Here is a 15,482-nt window from a genome sequence, read left to right on the forward strand (position 1 = left end):
CGCTTTTATCCAAAGCGACTTACAGTCATGTGTGCATACATTCTACGTATGGGTGGTCCCGGGGAACGAACCCACTACCCTGGCGTTACAAGCGCCATGCTCTACCAACTGAGCTACAGTTACGCTCTACCTCTTGATCCTACAATAAGGACCCCATTCCTTTATAACCTAAATTGCCCGGAGTATACCTGCAATTAGGTAACGATAGACTCTGCCATCTTAAATGTTGGATGAAGTATTGATTCTTTGTTGTACTATCAACCAAATCAATTGACCAAATGTACTCATGAAATGATTTTAAAATAAACCGTTGCCACATAGTGCTGTAACACTAGTGTGTACATTTATGGCTCATCCAGGCCTAACTAGTGTACTGTAGCTGTGGCTAAGGTGTGTATTATTATGTTAGCACACTGCTGTGAGGCTGGGGCCTGCCATGGGACCACTGCTGTGAGGCTGGGGCCTGCCATGGGACCATTGACGTGGGCTGGACTAAGTGAGGCTGACAGCAGGCTCTCCCGGTGCTACAGCTCTCATTTCACACAGCCCGTCTTAATGGGAAGGGCTGGGCCAGAGCTGCTGCTGCTTGACAGCCAGCTGCTTCTTTCTCTCTCTGTTCTTCATCTCTGTTTCTTCTCTCTATCTTCTTCTCTCTTTTTCTCTGAAGCGAGGCTGCTCTGTCTACATAAATTCTGCTGTATGATCAGAAATCACAGGCTCTCTCACTGTCAAAAAGAGCATTGGAGCACACTTGGTTTGTGTGTGTGTGTGTGTGTGAGTGTGATCCCTCTCCTACATCAGGCCAGGTGCTCATGTCTGTGTGCTGGTCAGTTTTTTAGTTGTTGTGGCCTCTGTGTAATAGCCCACTAAATTAATTTGAATTCAATCACTTTTTGACAGCACTCTTTTTGATTTGAATGAAACCTTCCATCCATATTTGCCCATGGTAGAAATGCCCAGATTGTCACGTATACTCCCTCTCCGGCCTCTAGGTCATCAGGCTGCTGATTATCCCGCACACCTGTCACCATCGTCTCGCGAACCAGCGCCTCATGACACTCACCTGGACTCCATCACCTCCTTGATTATCTTCTATTTGGTTTATTTATTAAAACACTCACTCCCTGAACTTGCTTCCCGACTCTGAGCGCACCCGTTACAGAATAACACCTCACCTAAGGGAAGCATCAGGGAGTGCCTTTTTTTTGTGTCCGAATAAATGACGTCGGGTCCGGGAACCGCTACAGGCTCTCATGCCTCAGCCGGATCGCCAGGCTCCCCTGCCTCAGCCGACTCGTCAGGCTTTCATGCCTCAGCCGGATCGCCAGGCTCCCCTGCCTCAGCCGACTCGTCAGGCTTTCATGCCTCAGCCGGATCGCCAGGCTCCCCTGCTTCAAACGGTCTGTCAGGTTCCTGCACACCCAGCTGACTCGACAGGTTCCCGTGCCTCAGCTGGCGTGACAGGTTCCCGCACATCAGCAGGGGTGACCTGTCCACTCCTGATCCCCGGGTTCGTTCCCTTTGATGGCGTCCTGCGGCTGGAGTGGAGAGGATACTGTCACGTATACTCCCTCTCCGGGCTCTAGGTCATCAGGCTGCTGATTATCCCGCACACCTGTCACCATCGTCTCGCACACCAGCGCCTCATGACACTCACCTGGACTCCATCACCTCCTTGATTATCTTCCCTATATCTGTCCCTCCCCTTGGTTCTTTCCACAGGTGTTATTGACTCTGTTTTCATGTCGGTGCGTTGTTTGTGTTTCGTGTTTTTGGTTTGGTTTATTTATGAAAACACTCACTCCCTGAACTTGCTTCCCGACTCTCAGCGCACTCGTTAGAGAGGGACTTTTTTTTCTCTTGAATGCCAAAACATTCAAGAGTTTAAGGTGCTCTAGGTTTACCTATTTTACATACCCCACCATACCATGAGCCATCCATGTCGTCATCACTGGAAAATATAAACGGTTGAAAATAAGTTTACAAACAACTTTTTGCAAATTATTATTTTTAAAAGTATGACTTTTTTAAAAAACATTTAACTTCAGTTATCTAAAAGCACATTTACTGTGATTCTTTTGATATTCACATATGTTGTAACTTAGACCTTATTTTACAAGAGCATGTTGTGTCTCAACCGGTGGCAGGCACAACACAAAACCTCAGATTTTGCTAAATTGTTTAAGCTACAACATACTGTATGTCAATATGATAAAATGTGGAGATTGTTGTGACAATTGAAGGTTTCAAAATGACAATTTGCAGAATTTTCTTTTCTCCAAGATATGGTAACAAAAAAACTCGAAACTTTTAAATGATATCAAACTCAAACCTATATTTTCCAGTGATGAAGACATGTATGTCTCATGGTATGGCGAGGTATGTAAAATGGGTCAAATTTAAGCACCTTTATCTCTTGAATGTAAAATATTTGGGCTCCCGAGTGGCGCAGCGGTCTAAGGCGCTGTATCTCAGTTCTTGAGGCATCACTCTGATTCGAATCCAGGTGGTATAATTGGAACGATAACTGGAATGAACTGCAAAAATCACTGAAGCTGGAGACTCATATCTCCCTCACTAGATTTAAGCACCAGCTGTCAGAGCAGCTCACAGATCACTGCACCTGTACATAGCCCATCCAACTACCTCATCCCCATACTTTATTTATTTATTTATTTATCTTGCTCCTTTGCACCCCAGTATCTCCACTTGCACATTCATCTTCTGCACATCAATCACTCCAGTGTTTAATTGATATATTGTAATTACTTCGCCACCATGGCCTATTTATTGCCTTACCTCCCTTAACTTACCTCATTTGCACACACTGTATATAGATTTTTTTCTACTGTATTATTGACTGTATGTTTGTTTATTCTGTGTGTAACTCTGTGTTGTTGTATGTGTCGAACTGCTTTGCTTTATTCTTGGCCAGTTATAAATGAGAACTTGTTCTTAACTAGACTACCTGGTTAAATAAAGGTGAAATAAATAAATGTTTAAAAAATAACAAACGGCCGTGATTGGAGTCTAGTAGGGCGCATATCAAATCAAATCAAATCAAATTTATTTATATAGCCCTTCGTACATCAGCTGATATCTCAAAGTGCTGTACAGAAACCCAGCCTAAAACCCCAAACAGCAAACAATGCAGGTGTAAAAGCACGGTGGCTAGGAAAAACTCCCTAGAAAGGCCAAAACCTAGGAAGAAACCTAGAGAGGAACCGGGCTATGTGGGGTGGCCAGTCCTCTTCTGGCTGTGCCGGGTAGAGATTATAACAGAACATGACCAAGATGTTCAAATGTTCATAAATGACCAGCATGGTCGAATAATAATAAGGCAGAACAGTTGAAACTGGAGCAGCAGCACAGTCAGGTGGACTGGGGACAGCAAGGAGCCATCATGTCAGGTAGTCCTGGGGCACGGTCCTAGGGCTCAGGTCCTCCGAGAGAGAGAAAGAAAGAGAGAATTAGAGTGAGCATATGTGGGGTGGCCAGTCCTCTTCTGGCTGTGCCGGGTGGAGATTATAACAGAACGTGGCCAAGATGTTCAAATGTTCATAAATGACCAGCATGGTTGAATAATTGGCCCAGCGTCATTTGGCCGGTGTAGGTTGTCATGGTCAATAAGAATTTGTTCTTAGCTGACTTGCCTGGTCATTTTTTTTGTGGGGGGCATTCAGGTCCAAAAAGTCACTTCACCCTTCTTCCATGGGCAAACATGTATGGAATATTTTGTTTATATTAAAAAGGATGCTGTCAAAAAGTGATTGAATTCCAATGAATTTGCCCCATACCAATCAAGTCAACCCTCCACGTCACCCCGACCCCCATCACAAGCTATTTCATGCTCCCGGAACGTTGTTGAAGCTTATCTGAATGAACGGACACCAATTTCCAGTGACAAAACACTTCATTATCCGGGCAGAGGGGAAGTGACAGGGGGGTTAACAGTGTGGATGATGAATTGGCGTTGTGTTGTGAAAGAAGCCACTTCAGCGTGGTGTCCTATCCAAAGCGACTAGTGACTCTGTCTCCTCGGTTCGTGACTGAACTCTGAGGCCTCTTCCTGGTGGAGGGAATAGGGCGTCCGGTGGGTTGCCTGAGTGGTTTTTACTGTTGCGCTCTCTCAGCCACATGTTCTTTGGTTCAACTAGTTGATGGATGCGTTGACATCCTCTGCCCTCTTCCTCCTGCTCTTTGAAAGGGTGCCCAGATGGTATCTTTTAAGACATGTTACGCCGATTTTAGTCAGCTAAACGCTCAGGGGCCCTGGGTGATGGATGGATGGATTGATGGTGAGTGGTGGGGGAGTGGAGATATGAGGGTAAAGAGAAGACATCCAGTAATGTAAGGGACAGGGGATAGAATATGTAGAGGGACGTTTTGAAGTGTGTATTGCCTTACTCTACTCCTGCTTCTCTCTCTCATTTTCCCTCCCTGTCTTCGTCTCTCCCTGTCATTCCCTCTTTCCTTCACTTCCCACCTCTGGTCATTATTACCGTGGGCGTGTGTAGTAGTTCATCGATATCAGCCATGTTTTTGTTTTCCAAAGATTTATAATCGGATCAGGCTTCCCTGATTAAATATGTATAATACCAGTGTTACCAAAGAGAGATTTCATTTGTTCCAATGAAGTGTAAAATAAAAAATAAAAAATATGTTCTAGGGGTGATTCTTTGGGGGAGATTGGAAAATGAAAGCTTCCCTGCTTCTTGTCACTCAGAGTTAAGTGACAACCAGTGTGAGCTATCTTCTTGATTCCTCTCCCCGACTCTTGAGAGGGTCTCTGCTGCTAGTTAGCATTTTGCCAAGTCTGAGGTATGGAACATTATGACATGTCTCCAAACACGGCAGATAATAGAAGATAGAATGTGCAAAGTTGGAGAGGAAGACAAGGATTCTGAACAGAAACACCTTTTTTTCTTCCACCTAAAACTTTAATACAGCTTTGAAAATAGCTCATCTCACTCACCTTTTTCTGCCGGGCTGCTAGCTGCCAGCTGTGCATTAAACTTTTATGGCTCTGTTTGAACTCTTTGGGAGTGCACTCAATTTTGGTCACCTCTAACCTTTCTTCCCCACACAGATGTATTAGAGAGCTCGACACACCTTAACACAGACCTGGTAACTGCCTAACCTCCCCCAAAGTATATCTCTTATCTCCCTCTTAGCCGTCGTTTCCAGGCATTTTACTCCCAAACCTTCAAGGAGGGGCCAAATCAAATGGGATTTGTGCAGTTATCGATGTTTGTAAAGGTCGGTCGTCTGGGGGCGGTGGGCGTGTGTTAAGGCGAGTAAGGAGAGGGCTCCTGTTGCATGTTAACATGGCTATCAGACTTGGAACGGGTCGAAGTGCTCCACAGGCCAGCGCTATATCCCCGTCTGGGGGAGTAATGAAATCTCAGAGCTGGCTCGGCCAGGGGACCACGCTCATTGGCATTCTTCCCCTATCCGCCTCTCTGTTTCTCTGTTTCCTACTGACAGCCAGGGCTCAGTGTTCAGCTCCCCAGCAGCCAGTATGAGGAGGGGGGCGCGTGCTGGCTGCTGATAAGAAACACCCTATAACGGGATGATGGGACTGGTGGAGCCAGTCTCTCTCTCTTCCTTGAGCAGGGCACTTAACCATCCTTTACTCCTGGGGCACCGTACTACTATAGCTGACCCTGTAAAACAACACATTTCACTGCACCTATCCGGTCTCTCCTCCACTCTCCCTCTCCCTCTCCCTCCCTCTCTCTCTCTCTCTCTCTCTCTCTCTCTCTCTCCTCTCTCTCTCTCTCTCCCCCTCTCTCCCCCTCTCCTCCACTCTCCCTCTCTCTCTCTCTCTCTCTCTCTCTCGTACGATTAAGGACTGAACACATAGAAAAGCATGCTTTTGCATGTCTGTATGTCATTGGTTTTGATAGGAGGGCTTCTCCATTGGCACGCGGCCCAAATCCAATAATTGAAAATGCCAAAATGACAGATGTTTGATGTGCCTCTCTGACCCTCCTCACTTCCCCTCATAGGTCCACCCTCTGAGGAGAGAAGGAGAGCGCCATTGGACCCCCACGTGCCATCGACTGGCCCTCCCCTAGGAAGAGACGCGTTGGCCTGATTCCACGGAGACGCCGAATCTGCAGCCACGTCAATCACGTCTTCACCACTGGGTAATTACTCACAAGTGACCGATTTCATTTTTTTTGGTGTGTGGAGAGATTGCAGATCTAGCTTCAAAGATGAGGAAGTTTTATGTTGTTTTCCCCTCCATAGTGATTTCATCCATGTTTATCTGAAGTCCTAACCTCTCAAAGGGTGCGATGTTAAGGGAGAGAGAGAGAGTGAGAGTGGAGGAGAGGGAGAGAGAGGGAGGGAGGGAGAGGGAGAGTGGAGGAGAGGAGAGGGGGAGAGGGGGGGAGAGAGGGAGAGAGGGAGAGAGAGAGAGAGAGAGAGAGAGAGAGGGAGAGAGAGAGAGAGAGAGAGAGAGGGAGAGAGAGGGGGAGAGAGAGAGAGAGAGGGAGGGGAGAGAGAGGGGGAGAGGGAGAGAGAGAGAGAGAGAGGAGAGAGAGGAGGAGAGAGAGAGAGAGAGAGAGAGAGAGAGAGAGAGAGAGAGAGAGAGAGAGAGAGAGAGAGAGAGAGAGAGAGAGAGGAGGAGAGGGGAGAGAGGAGAGAGAGAGGGAGAGAGGAGGAGAGGGGAGAGAGGGAGAGAGAGAGAGAGAGGGGAGAGGGAGAGAGGAGGAGAGAGAGAGAGAGAGAGAGAGAGAGAGAGAGAGAGAGGGAGAGGGAGAGGAGAGAGGGAGGAGAGGGGAGAGAGGGAGAGAGAGAGAGGGAGGAGAGGGGGAGAGAGGAGGAGAGGGGGAGAGAGGGAGAGAGAGAGAGAGAGAGAGAGAGAGAGAGAGGGAGGGAGGGAGAGGGAGAGAGAGGGAGAGGGGGAGAGAGGGAGAGAGAGAGAGGGAGGGAGAGGGAGAGGGAGGAGAGGGGGAGAGAGGGAGAGAGAGAGAGAGAGAGGAGAGAGAGGGAGGGAGAGGAGGAGGGAGAGGGAGAGAGAGAGGGAGAGTGGAGGAGAGGGGAGAGAGGGAGAGAGAGAGGAGAGAGAGGGAGAGGGGGAGAGAGGAGAGAGAGAGAGGAGAGAGGGAGGGAGAGGGAGAGAGGGGAGGAGGGAGAGAGAGGAGAGAGGAGGAGAGAGAGGGAGAGAGAGAGAGAGGAGAGGGGGAGAGGGGGAGAGAGGGGAGAGGGAGAGAGAGGGAGAGAGGGAGAGAGGGAGAGAGAGAGAGAGAGAGAGAGAGAGAGAGAGGGAGAGAGAGAGGAGGAGAGAGGAGAGAGAGGGAGAGAGGGAGAGGGAGAGAGGAGGAGAGAGGAGAGGGAGAGAGGAGAGGGGAGAGAGAGAGAGAGAGAGAGAGAGAGAGGGAGAGAGAGGGAGAGGGAGGAGAGAGAGGGAGAGAGAGGGAGAGGGAGGAGAGGGGGAGAGAGGGAGAGAGAGGAGAGAGGGAGGAGAGAGGGAGAGAGGGAGAGAGGAGGAGAGGGAGAGAGGGAGAGTGGAGGAGAGGGGGAGAGAGGGAGAGAGGGGAGAGTGGAGGAGAGGGGAGAGGAGAGAGAGGGGAGAGAGAGGGAGAGTGGAGGAGAGAGGGAGAGAGAGAGAGAGAGAGGAGAGGGGGAGAGAGAGAGGGAGGGAGAGAGAGAGAGAGAGAGAGAGAGAGAGGAGAGAGGGAGCAGGAGGGGGGATCTCTCAGGAGGTGATCTCAAGCATGCGACATAGGACCTGGGTTGCTGGGTTCCCCAGAGGCCCGATCAAAGGGGCGAAGTCGTTCTTCAGTCAATCGACTAGAAATACATTTCATTCAGTCTCCTGGTGCCATCTGAGAAGTGTGGCAAACTCACCAATAACATTTCAAATCGGGCCTCTTTCAGATGGATAGAAAAGTGGAGGCTAAACCAGTGTTTTTGTATGAAATGCAAGCCTCAACTGAGAGGAATAGCAACCACTGTAGCACACACGTGCCAGTCAATGTAGGGGGTGACCGCAGGGCTTATGACAGCCATTCATGGGTCTTATGTTCAAGTCTGCAGTGTTTTTAGTGTGTTCTTTGTGTGCCAATGGTTTGCTAATGGCTATTAACCAGGCGCTAGCACTGCTAACCCTATGTTGTTTCTCCAGAGCTGAGACTGAAATGGAAAAAGTAAGGCTTAAAGTGTTCAATGAAAATAAGATATAAGAAGACCACTCTGTGTACCTCTCTCTCTCTCTCTCTCTCTCCGCCTCCTCCTTCCTTCCATCGCAGGCCCTCTGAATGCCCCAGCAGTGGGTCATATCCGTGTTGATTTGTTTACTCCCCTTCCCACACATCGTATGGGCTCACATGATCGTGGCGAAAGACGAGAGCATGCTTTGTTTTGCAACCCCGCTTCTGCCCCTGGCCCTGCAACACACAATGTATTTAATCATTTTCATCCGCCCCCACACACACCCAGCCAGCAGTCAGTCAGTCTTCCCTACATATCCCGACCCCATCAGACAAGCCATGGCTTCTCCTCCGAGTTAGATAAATGCCTGCTGGGTCCTGGGTGAGCTGTCATTTAGGTGTGTTTGACCCGCTGGAGCCAATTCAGTTAGTGTCTCCCCACAAGTAATATCCTCTCGCCTACCCTTATCTCTGGCTCTAAATGAAAGAGCACCAGCCCCGGCGTGTCGGGCAGGGAAGCGGAACTATTTGCAGATGTAGGGAGAACGGGAAATACAGAGTGTTACAGTTGAAGTCAGAAGTTGACATACACTTAGGTTGGAGTAATTAAAACTCATTTTTCAACCACTCCACAAATGAACAAGCTTTTGTTTTGGCAAGTCAGTTAGGACATCTACTTTGTGCATGACACGTGTAGTTTTTCCAACAATTGTTTACAGATGATTTCACTTATAATTGTATCACAATTCCAGTGAGTCAGAAGTTTACAAACCCTCTGTTTAAACAGCTTGGAAAATTCCAGAAAATGATGTCATGGCTTTAGAAGCTTCTGATAGGCTAATTGACATCATTTGAGGAGGTGTAAAGGAGGATGTATTTCAAGGCCGACCTTCAAACTCAGTGCCTCTTTGCTTGACATCATGGGAAAATCAAAAGAAATCATCCAAGACCTCAGAAAAAAATTGTAGGCCTCTACATGTCTAGTTCATCCGTGGAAGCAATTTCCAAATGCCTGAAGGTCCCACGTTCATCTGTACAAACAATAGTACGCAAGTATAAACACCATGGGAACACACAGCCGTCATACCGCTCAGGAAGGAGATGCATTCTGTCTACTAGAGATGAACGTACTTTGGTGTGAAAATCAATCCCAGAACAACAGCAAATGACCTTGCTGGAGGAAACAGTTACAAAAGTATCTATATCCACAGTAAAAATGAGTCCTATATCGACATAACCTGAAAGGCCGCTCAGCAGGGAAGAAGCCACTGCTCCAAACCCGCCATAAAGAATCCAGACTACGGTTTGCAACTGCACATGTGGACAAAGATCGTACTTTTTGGGGAAATGTCCTCTGGTCTGATGAAACAATAACAGAACTGTTTGGCCATAACGACCATCGTTATGTTTGGAGGAAAAAGGGGGATGCTTGCAACCCGAAGAACAATCAACCGTGAAGCACGGGGGTGGCATCATCATGTTCTGGGGGTGCTTTGCTGCAGGAGGGACTGGTGCACTTCACAAAATATATGTCATCATGAGGATGGAAAATTATGTGGACATATTGAAGCAACATCTCAAGACATCAGTCAGGAAGTTAAAGCTTGGTCGCAAATGGGTCTTCCAAATGGACAATGACCCCAAGCATACTTCGAAAGTTGTGGCAAAATGGCTTAAGGACAACAAAGTCAAGGTATTGGAGTGGCCATCACAAAGCCCTGACCTCAATCCCATATAATTTTTTGGGGCAGAACTGAAAAAGCGTTTGCGAGCAAGGAGGCCTACAAACCTGACTCAGGTACACCAGCTCTGTCAGGAGGAATGAGACAAAATTCACCCAACTTATTGTGGGAAGCTTGTGGAAGGCTACCCGAAATGTTTGACCCAAGTTAAACAATTTAAAGGCAATGCTACCAAATACTAATTGAGTGTATGTAAACTTCTGACCCACTGGGAATGTGATTGAAGAAATAAAAGCTGAAATAAATCATTCTCTCTAGTATTATTCTGACATTTCACATTCATAAAATTCTTAAAATAAAGTCCTAACTGACCTAAGACAGGTTTTTTTTAACACGGATTAAATGTCAGGATTTGTGAAAACTGAGTGTAAATATATTTGGCTACGGTGTATGTAAATGTAACGGATGTGAAACGGCTAGCTTAGTTAGCGGTGCGCGCTAAATAGCGTTTCAATCGGTTACGTCACTTGCTCTGAGACCTTGAAGTAGTAGTTCCCCTTGCTCTGCAAGGGCCGCGGCTTTTGTGGAGCGATGGGTAACGATGCTTCGTGGGTGACTGTTGTCGATGTGTGCAGAAGGTCCCTGGTTCACGCCCGGGTATGGGCGAGGGGACGGTTTAAAATTATACTGTTACATAAACTTCCGACTTCAACTGTAGCTAGGTTGCATGGTAATGTGTAAGAGACAGTGGGGACTTTGCCACAGCTTCGCGGCTGGGGTAGCAGCCCATGCCCCTCTATGCCCGGGACTGGCAGGCTGGCACCACAGCGCAGTCTTAGCTTCACAGACTCTGGCTCTGGCACACTTTGTCGGACTGGCCATGCGCAGGGATGCTGCCTCGACGCTCCAGCAGAAATAACAGATCTGCTTCTGGAGACTTTTAGAATCTTATCTTGCTCTGAGATATTTGAGGAAAGCTTGCTTTATTTTACCAGGAAGTACACAAGAGTGTGATTGCATCTCCTGTTTTCTCTCCTCTCCCTTATCTATGCAATAGAACTCTGGACTGGAGATTGACGATTTCCTTTTTAGGTTGGAAGATGGAAGTTTAGTTCCTTGCCCTTCCGTTTTGTTGATACAAATTGGTGTAAAAAGCTAAATTTCTCCTCAGATGTGTGCCATAAGGCGATGGCTTAATTCCTTCACGTAGCCGACAGCTGAAATTACCCTTTCTTAATGTCACTATGCTCCTGTGTGTGTCACAGAATGTTCGGAGCCAACTGTTTACTTTAGAGGGAGCTAATATGGAAAACCTCCCTCTAAGCATTCTCATGCTCATCTCTTAAAATATACATAATGCTTCTTACCCTTACCAAGCCTTTCCTGTCACCTCCAACCTACAACCAAAACATTTTACAAAAAACTAATAGTCTTACCATAATAATCCATATCTAACTGTGGAATTATGTACAGTAGTATTTTATTGGGACATGTTGAGTAATCTAGACATACTGATTTGACACGATGTTCTTCTTCATTTAGCCATATATTCAAACCAGGAAGTGCATTTACATGGATGTAAAATTCTCTTTTCTGAGGGAGATATGGCTAAGAGGGTAGCTAGCTATGGTTATACACAGGACAATCAAAGGAGATCATACAAATTCACTTTGTCGAGAACATAGAAAACTTCAGGCCACATATTCTCTGATTGTCCATAACGTCTATAGACCCCACACACTCACTGCCTGATCTGTAAATCACACCCACCAACTTAAACGGCCAGTCACCACTCTCTATGTCTACTATGTCACACACTACGACCCTACACCAGAATGTTTTTCTGCTTCACAATCCCCCCCCCCTCCTCTCCCCCTCTCTCTTGCTCCCTCTTTGGAGGAGCCAGCGACCCCAGTGTATGGTTTGTCCTCTGGACGGCTCTTGGAGCGCAGCGGTTCTAAGGATGCTCTACTGTGGCATCCTCTCCCCACTAGTGTTCTCCCTGGTTCCTATTGGCCCACCCCTCCTTCCTCTAGCACAATCTCTATTGTCTCCTCTGCTCCAGAGGCTGTGGCTAATGCAGAGGATAGGGATGAGGATAGGGTGGCAGGGAGCAGACTTTGTATGTTGAGCTCTCAATGGAGCATTCACTGTGTGTCTGTGTCTGTGTGTGTGTGTGTATGAAAGAAATAGAGAGATATTGAGATTGTGTGTGCACTTGTTATGGGTTGAAAGTGTGGGGGTTGGAGCGTGTGTGCAGTTGTTATGGGTTCAAAGTGTGGGGGTTGGAGCGTGTGTGCAGTTGTTATGGGTTCAACGTGTGGGGGTTGGAGCGTGTGTGCAGTTGTGGAAAAAGTACCCAATTGTCGTACTTGAGTAACAGTAAAGATACCTTCATAGAAAATAACTCAAGTAAAAGTGAAAGTCACCCAGTAAAATCCTACTTGAGTAAAAATCTAAAACTATTTGATTTGAAAATATACTTAAGAATCAAACGTAAAAGTACAAGTATAAATAATTTAAAATTCCTTATATTAAGCAAACCAGACAGCACCATTTACATTTTTTAAATTTATTTACGGATAGCTAGGTGCACTCTCCAACACTCAGACATAATTTACCAATGAAGCATGTGTTTCGTGAGTCCGCCAGATCAGAGGCAGTAGGGGTGACCAGGGATGTTCTCTTGATAAGTGTGTGAATTAGACCATTTACCTGTCCTACAGGTAAAGTGTATGTGTTCATGGTGTATGTGTGTCTGTTATGTTAACAACCACACAGCTTTTGTTCTGAGCTGAGAAACGTTCCCCGTGTGCATGTGGGTGCTCTCATGTTCCTTCACGCACGTCAACCTGCATACGCCTGTGTGAAATGAAATCAGCAGGCATTCAGTTAAGGCTAACAGGACTTGACATTTTGTATGTTAGAGACAGATGCTTGCTCCAATTCCTCCATCAGAAAAATTTCACCTTACTTAATTTTATACTGAGGATATCTCTCTCACTGAGCCAATACAGTCATCAAAAGTGTTACTTTTTCACCATTAAATAACATCAAAACTGTGTTCTGACACAGAGCCATGATCAGGGAGGCTTGGGTTAGATCCCAGAGCCATGATCAGGCAGGCTTTGGTTAGATCCCAGAGCCATGATCAGGGAGGCTTTGGTTAGATCCCAGAGCCATGATCAGGGAGGCTTGGGTTAGATCACAGAGCCATGATCAGGGAGGCTTGGGTTAGATCACAGAGCCATGATCAGGGAGGCTTGGGTTAGATCACAGAGCCATGACCAGGGAGGCTTGGGTTAGATCACAGAGCCATGATCAGGCAGGCTTGGGTTAGATCCCAGAGCCATGATCAGGGAGGCTTGGGTTAGATCACAGAGCCATGATCAGGAAGGCTTGGGTTAGATCACAGAGCCATGATCAGGGAGGCTTGCGTTAGATCCCAGAGCCATGATCAGGCAGGCTTGGGTTAGATCCCAGAGCCATGATCAGGGAAGCTTGGGTTAGATCACAGAGCCATGATCAGGAAGGCTTGGGTTAGATCACAGAGCCATGATCAGGGAGGCTTGGGTTAGATCACAGAGCCATGATCAGGGAGGCTTGGGTTAGATCACAGAGCCATGATCAGGGAGGCTTGGGTTAGATCACAGAGCCATGATCAGGGAGGCTTGGGTAAGATCAATTCAGTTGTTTTATCTAATCTGAAGTGTCTAAAGCGTTAGCCAATTAGATTATCTGTATCGATTTACCTCAGCAGACGGCCCATAAACCGGTAATATTAGCCTCATTGTGAATCTGGGTCTTTTCCCTCCTCTCCCTACCACAACGTGTTCCACTCAAACCCCCGGGGAAGCTCATTTACACTGATCATATCAGTGAGAATATGGATGTCGTACTGAACAATGGACTCCTTAAGTGTCCTGTTGTATGGAAGATGGGGGCAGCAAGACATTTTTCTTGCTTACGAGTGAGGATGGCCTGTGTGATAGCGCACGGGGTTGTCAATGAAAGCACACATTCTATTTTCTACAGTTCTGGGCCCAAACCCTGTCTTGTATAATCAGAGTAAATTGATCATTATAGAGCGAAAACGTTATTTTGAAATAGAATGTCAAGAAAATGGAGAAGAGCCTTGAATAGCATTAAAATAAATGTGATGATGATTTATGCATAAGTACAGTGGATGTAGTGTAGTGTGACATCACTGAAAAGTAATAAGGCTTTCTATTCTGCCTGCTGAGGCGGCTTGAGCTGTTTGCCGTTTCAAATGGAAAGCTTGCCCTAAAACGGGCGCGGGCAACCTTCAAACGTGTGCGAGGCGGCGTTGGTTAATCTAAGTTGATGTTGCTGAACCAAATTGGGAGGCCCATCATCATTAGAGCTCGACTAGCCAGGATGAATGATGCTTTCTCAGCAGCTTTGTGCGATGTGAGAGGAGCTTTCATGTGAAATACTGGCGGCGTTGTGGCGGGCGAACCGTTGTGTGAAGGATAGAGTGTGTTGGGTGGGGTGGGGCAGTAGGGGAAGTGTAAAACTGTTCTGTGTTGTTCAGTGTATGCTGCCTGACTTTGGTGCCACACTGACACGTCGTAGGGTTGCTGTGGAGTGTGTGTGTGATGGAGATTAGGGGAAGGGTGAACCCATTGATCAGTGGTGTGTGTGTTGTGAGAGTGTGTGTGCATGTGTATATGTATTGGTGTGTGTGTCTTTATGTTTGTTCAGAGTGTTGCTGTATGTTACAGCCGAAGGAAGGGAGTTTATTCAAATCACACTTTATTTATATAGCACATTTCATACAAGAATGCAATGCAAAGCGCTTTGCAGGAAAAACGAATAAAAACAATGAAAATAAAAACTGGAAAAAAAGAATAACAATAAAAACTGAAAGAATAAAACGCATCCTAAGGAAAGGCAAAGCTGTTTTAAGATATCTATTAAATATGTCCACAGTTTTGGCCCCCCTCAGGTTCTCTGGCAGGCTATTCCAGAGGCTGTGGGCATAATAACTAAAGGCTGCTTCTCCATGCCTCTTGGTCCTAGGCTTTAGGATAGTTAAAAGGCCAGAGGACATGTCTGATATGTATTGGGATGCCACCATAGTCCCTGTGCCCAAGAACACTAAGGTGACCTGCCTAAATGACTACCGACCAGTAGCACTCACGTCAGTAGCCATGAATTGCTTTGAAAGGCTGGTCATGGCTCACATCAACACCATTATCCTAGAAACCCTAGACCCACTCCAATTTCCATACCGCACCAACAGATCCACAAATGATCCGATCTCTATTGCCCTCCACACTGCCATTTCACATCTGGACAAAAGGAACACCTATGGAGAATGCTCTTCATTGACTACAGCTCAGTGTTCAACACCATAGCGCCCTCAAAGCTCACCACTAAGTTAAGGACCCTGGGACTAAACACCTCCCTCTGCAACTGGATTCTGGACTTCCTGACGGGCCGCCCCCGGGTGGTAAGGGTAGGTAACAACACATCCGCCACTCTGATCGTCAACACGGGGGCCCCCCAGGGGTGCATGCTCAGTCACCTCCTGTACTCCCTGTTCCCTCATGACTGCACGGCCAGGCACGACTCCAACACCATCATTAAGTTTGCTGATGGCACAACAGTGGTA

The 15,482-nt window shown here is 46.9% G+C and overlaps 1 protein-coding gene across 1 annotated transcript in view; it reads left to right on the plus strand.

Annotated features, from left to right (window-relative positions):
- LOC118384025 (dystrophin-related protein 2-like) overlaps positions 1 to 15,482 on the plus strand; it is a 267,685-nt gene that overhangs the window by 37,615 nt on the left and 214,588 nt on the right. Inside the window, exon 2 of the mRNA XM_052509144.1 lies at positions 6,012 to 6,152. The gene's annotated coding sequence lies outside the window, so the exon portion shown is untranslated. The remainder of the gene's footprint in view (positions 1 to 6,011; positions 6,153 to 15,482) is intronic.

Source organism: Oncorhynchus keta, chromosome 4, assembly GCF_023373465.1.
Source record: "Oncorhynchus keta strain PuntledgeMale-10-30-2019 chromosome 4, Oket_V2, whole genome shotgun sequence".
In the NCBI taxonomy this organism is placed as follows: Eukaryota; Metazoa; Chordata; class Actinopteri; order Salmoniformes; family Salmonidae; genus Oncorhynchus; species Oncorhynchus keta.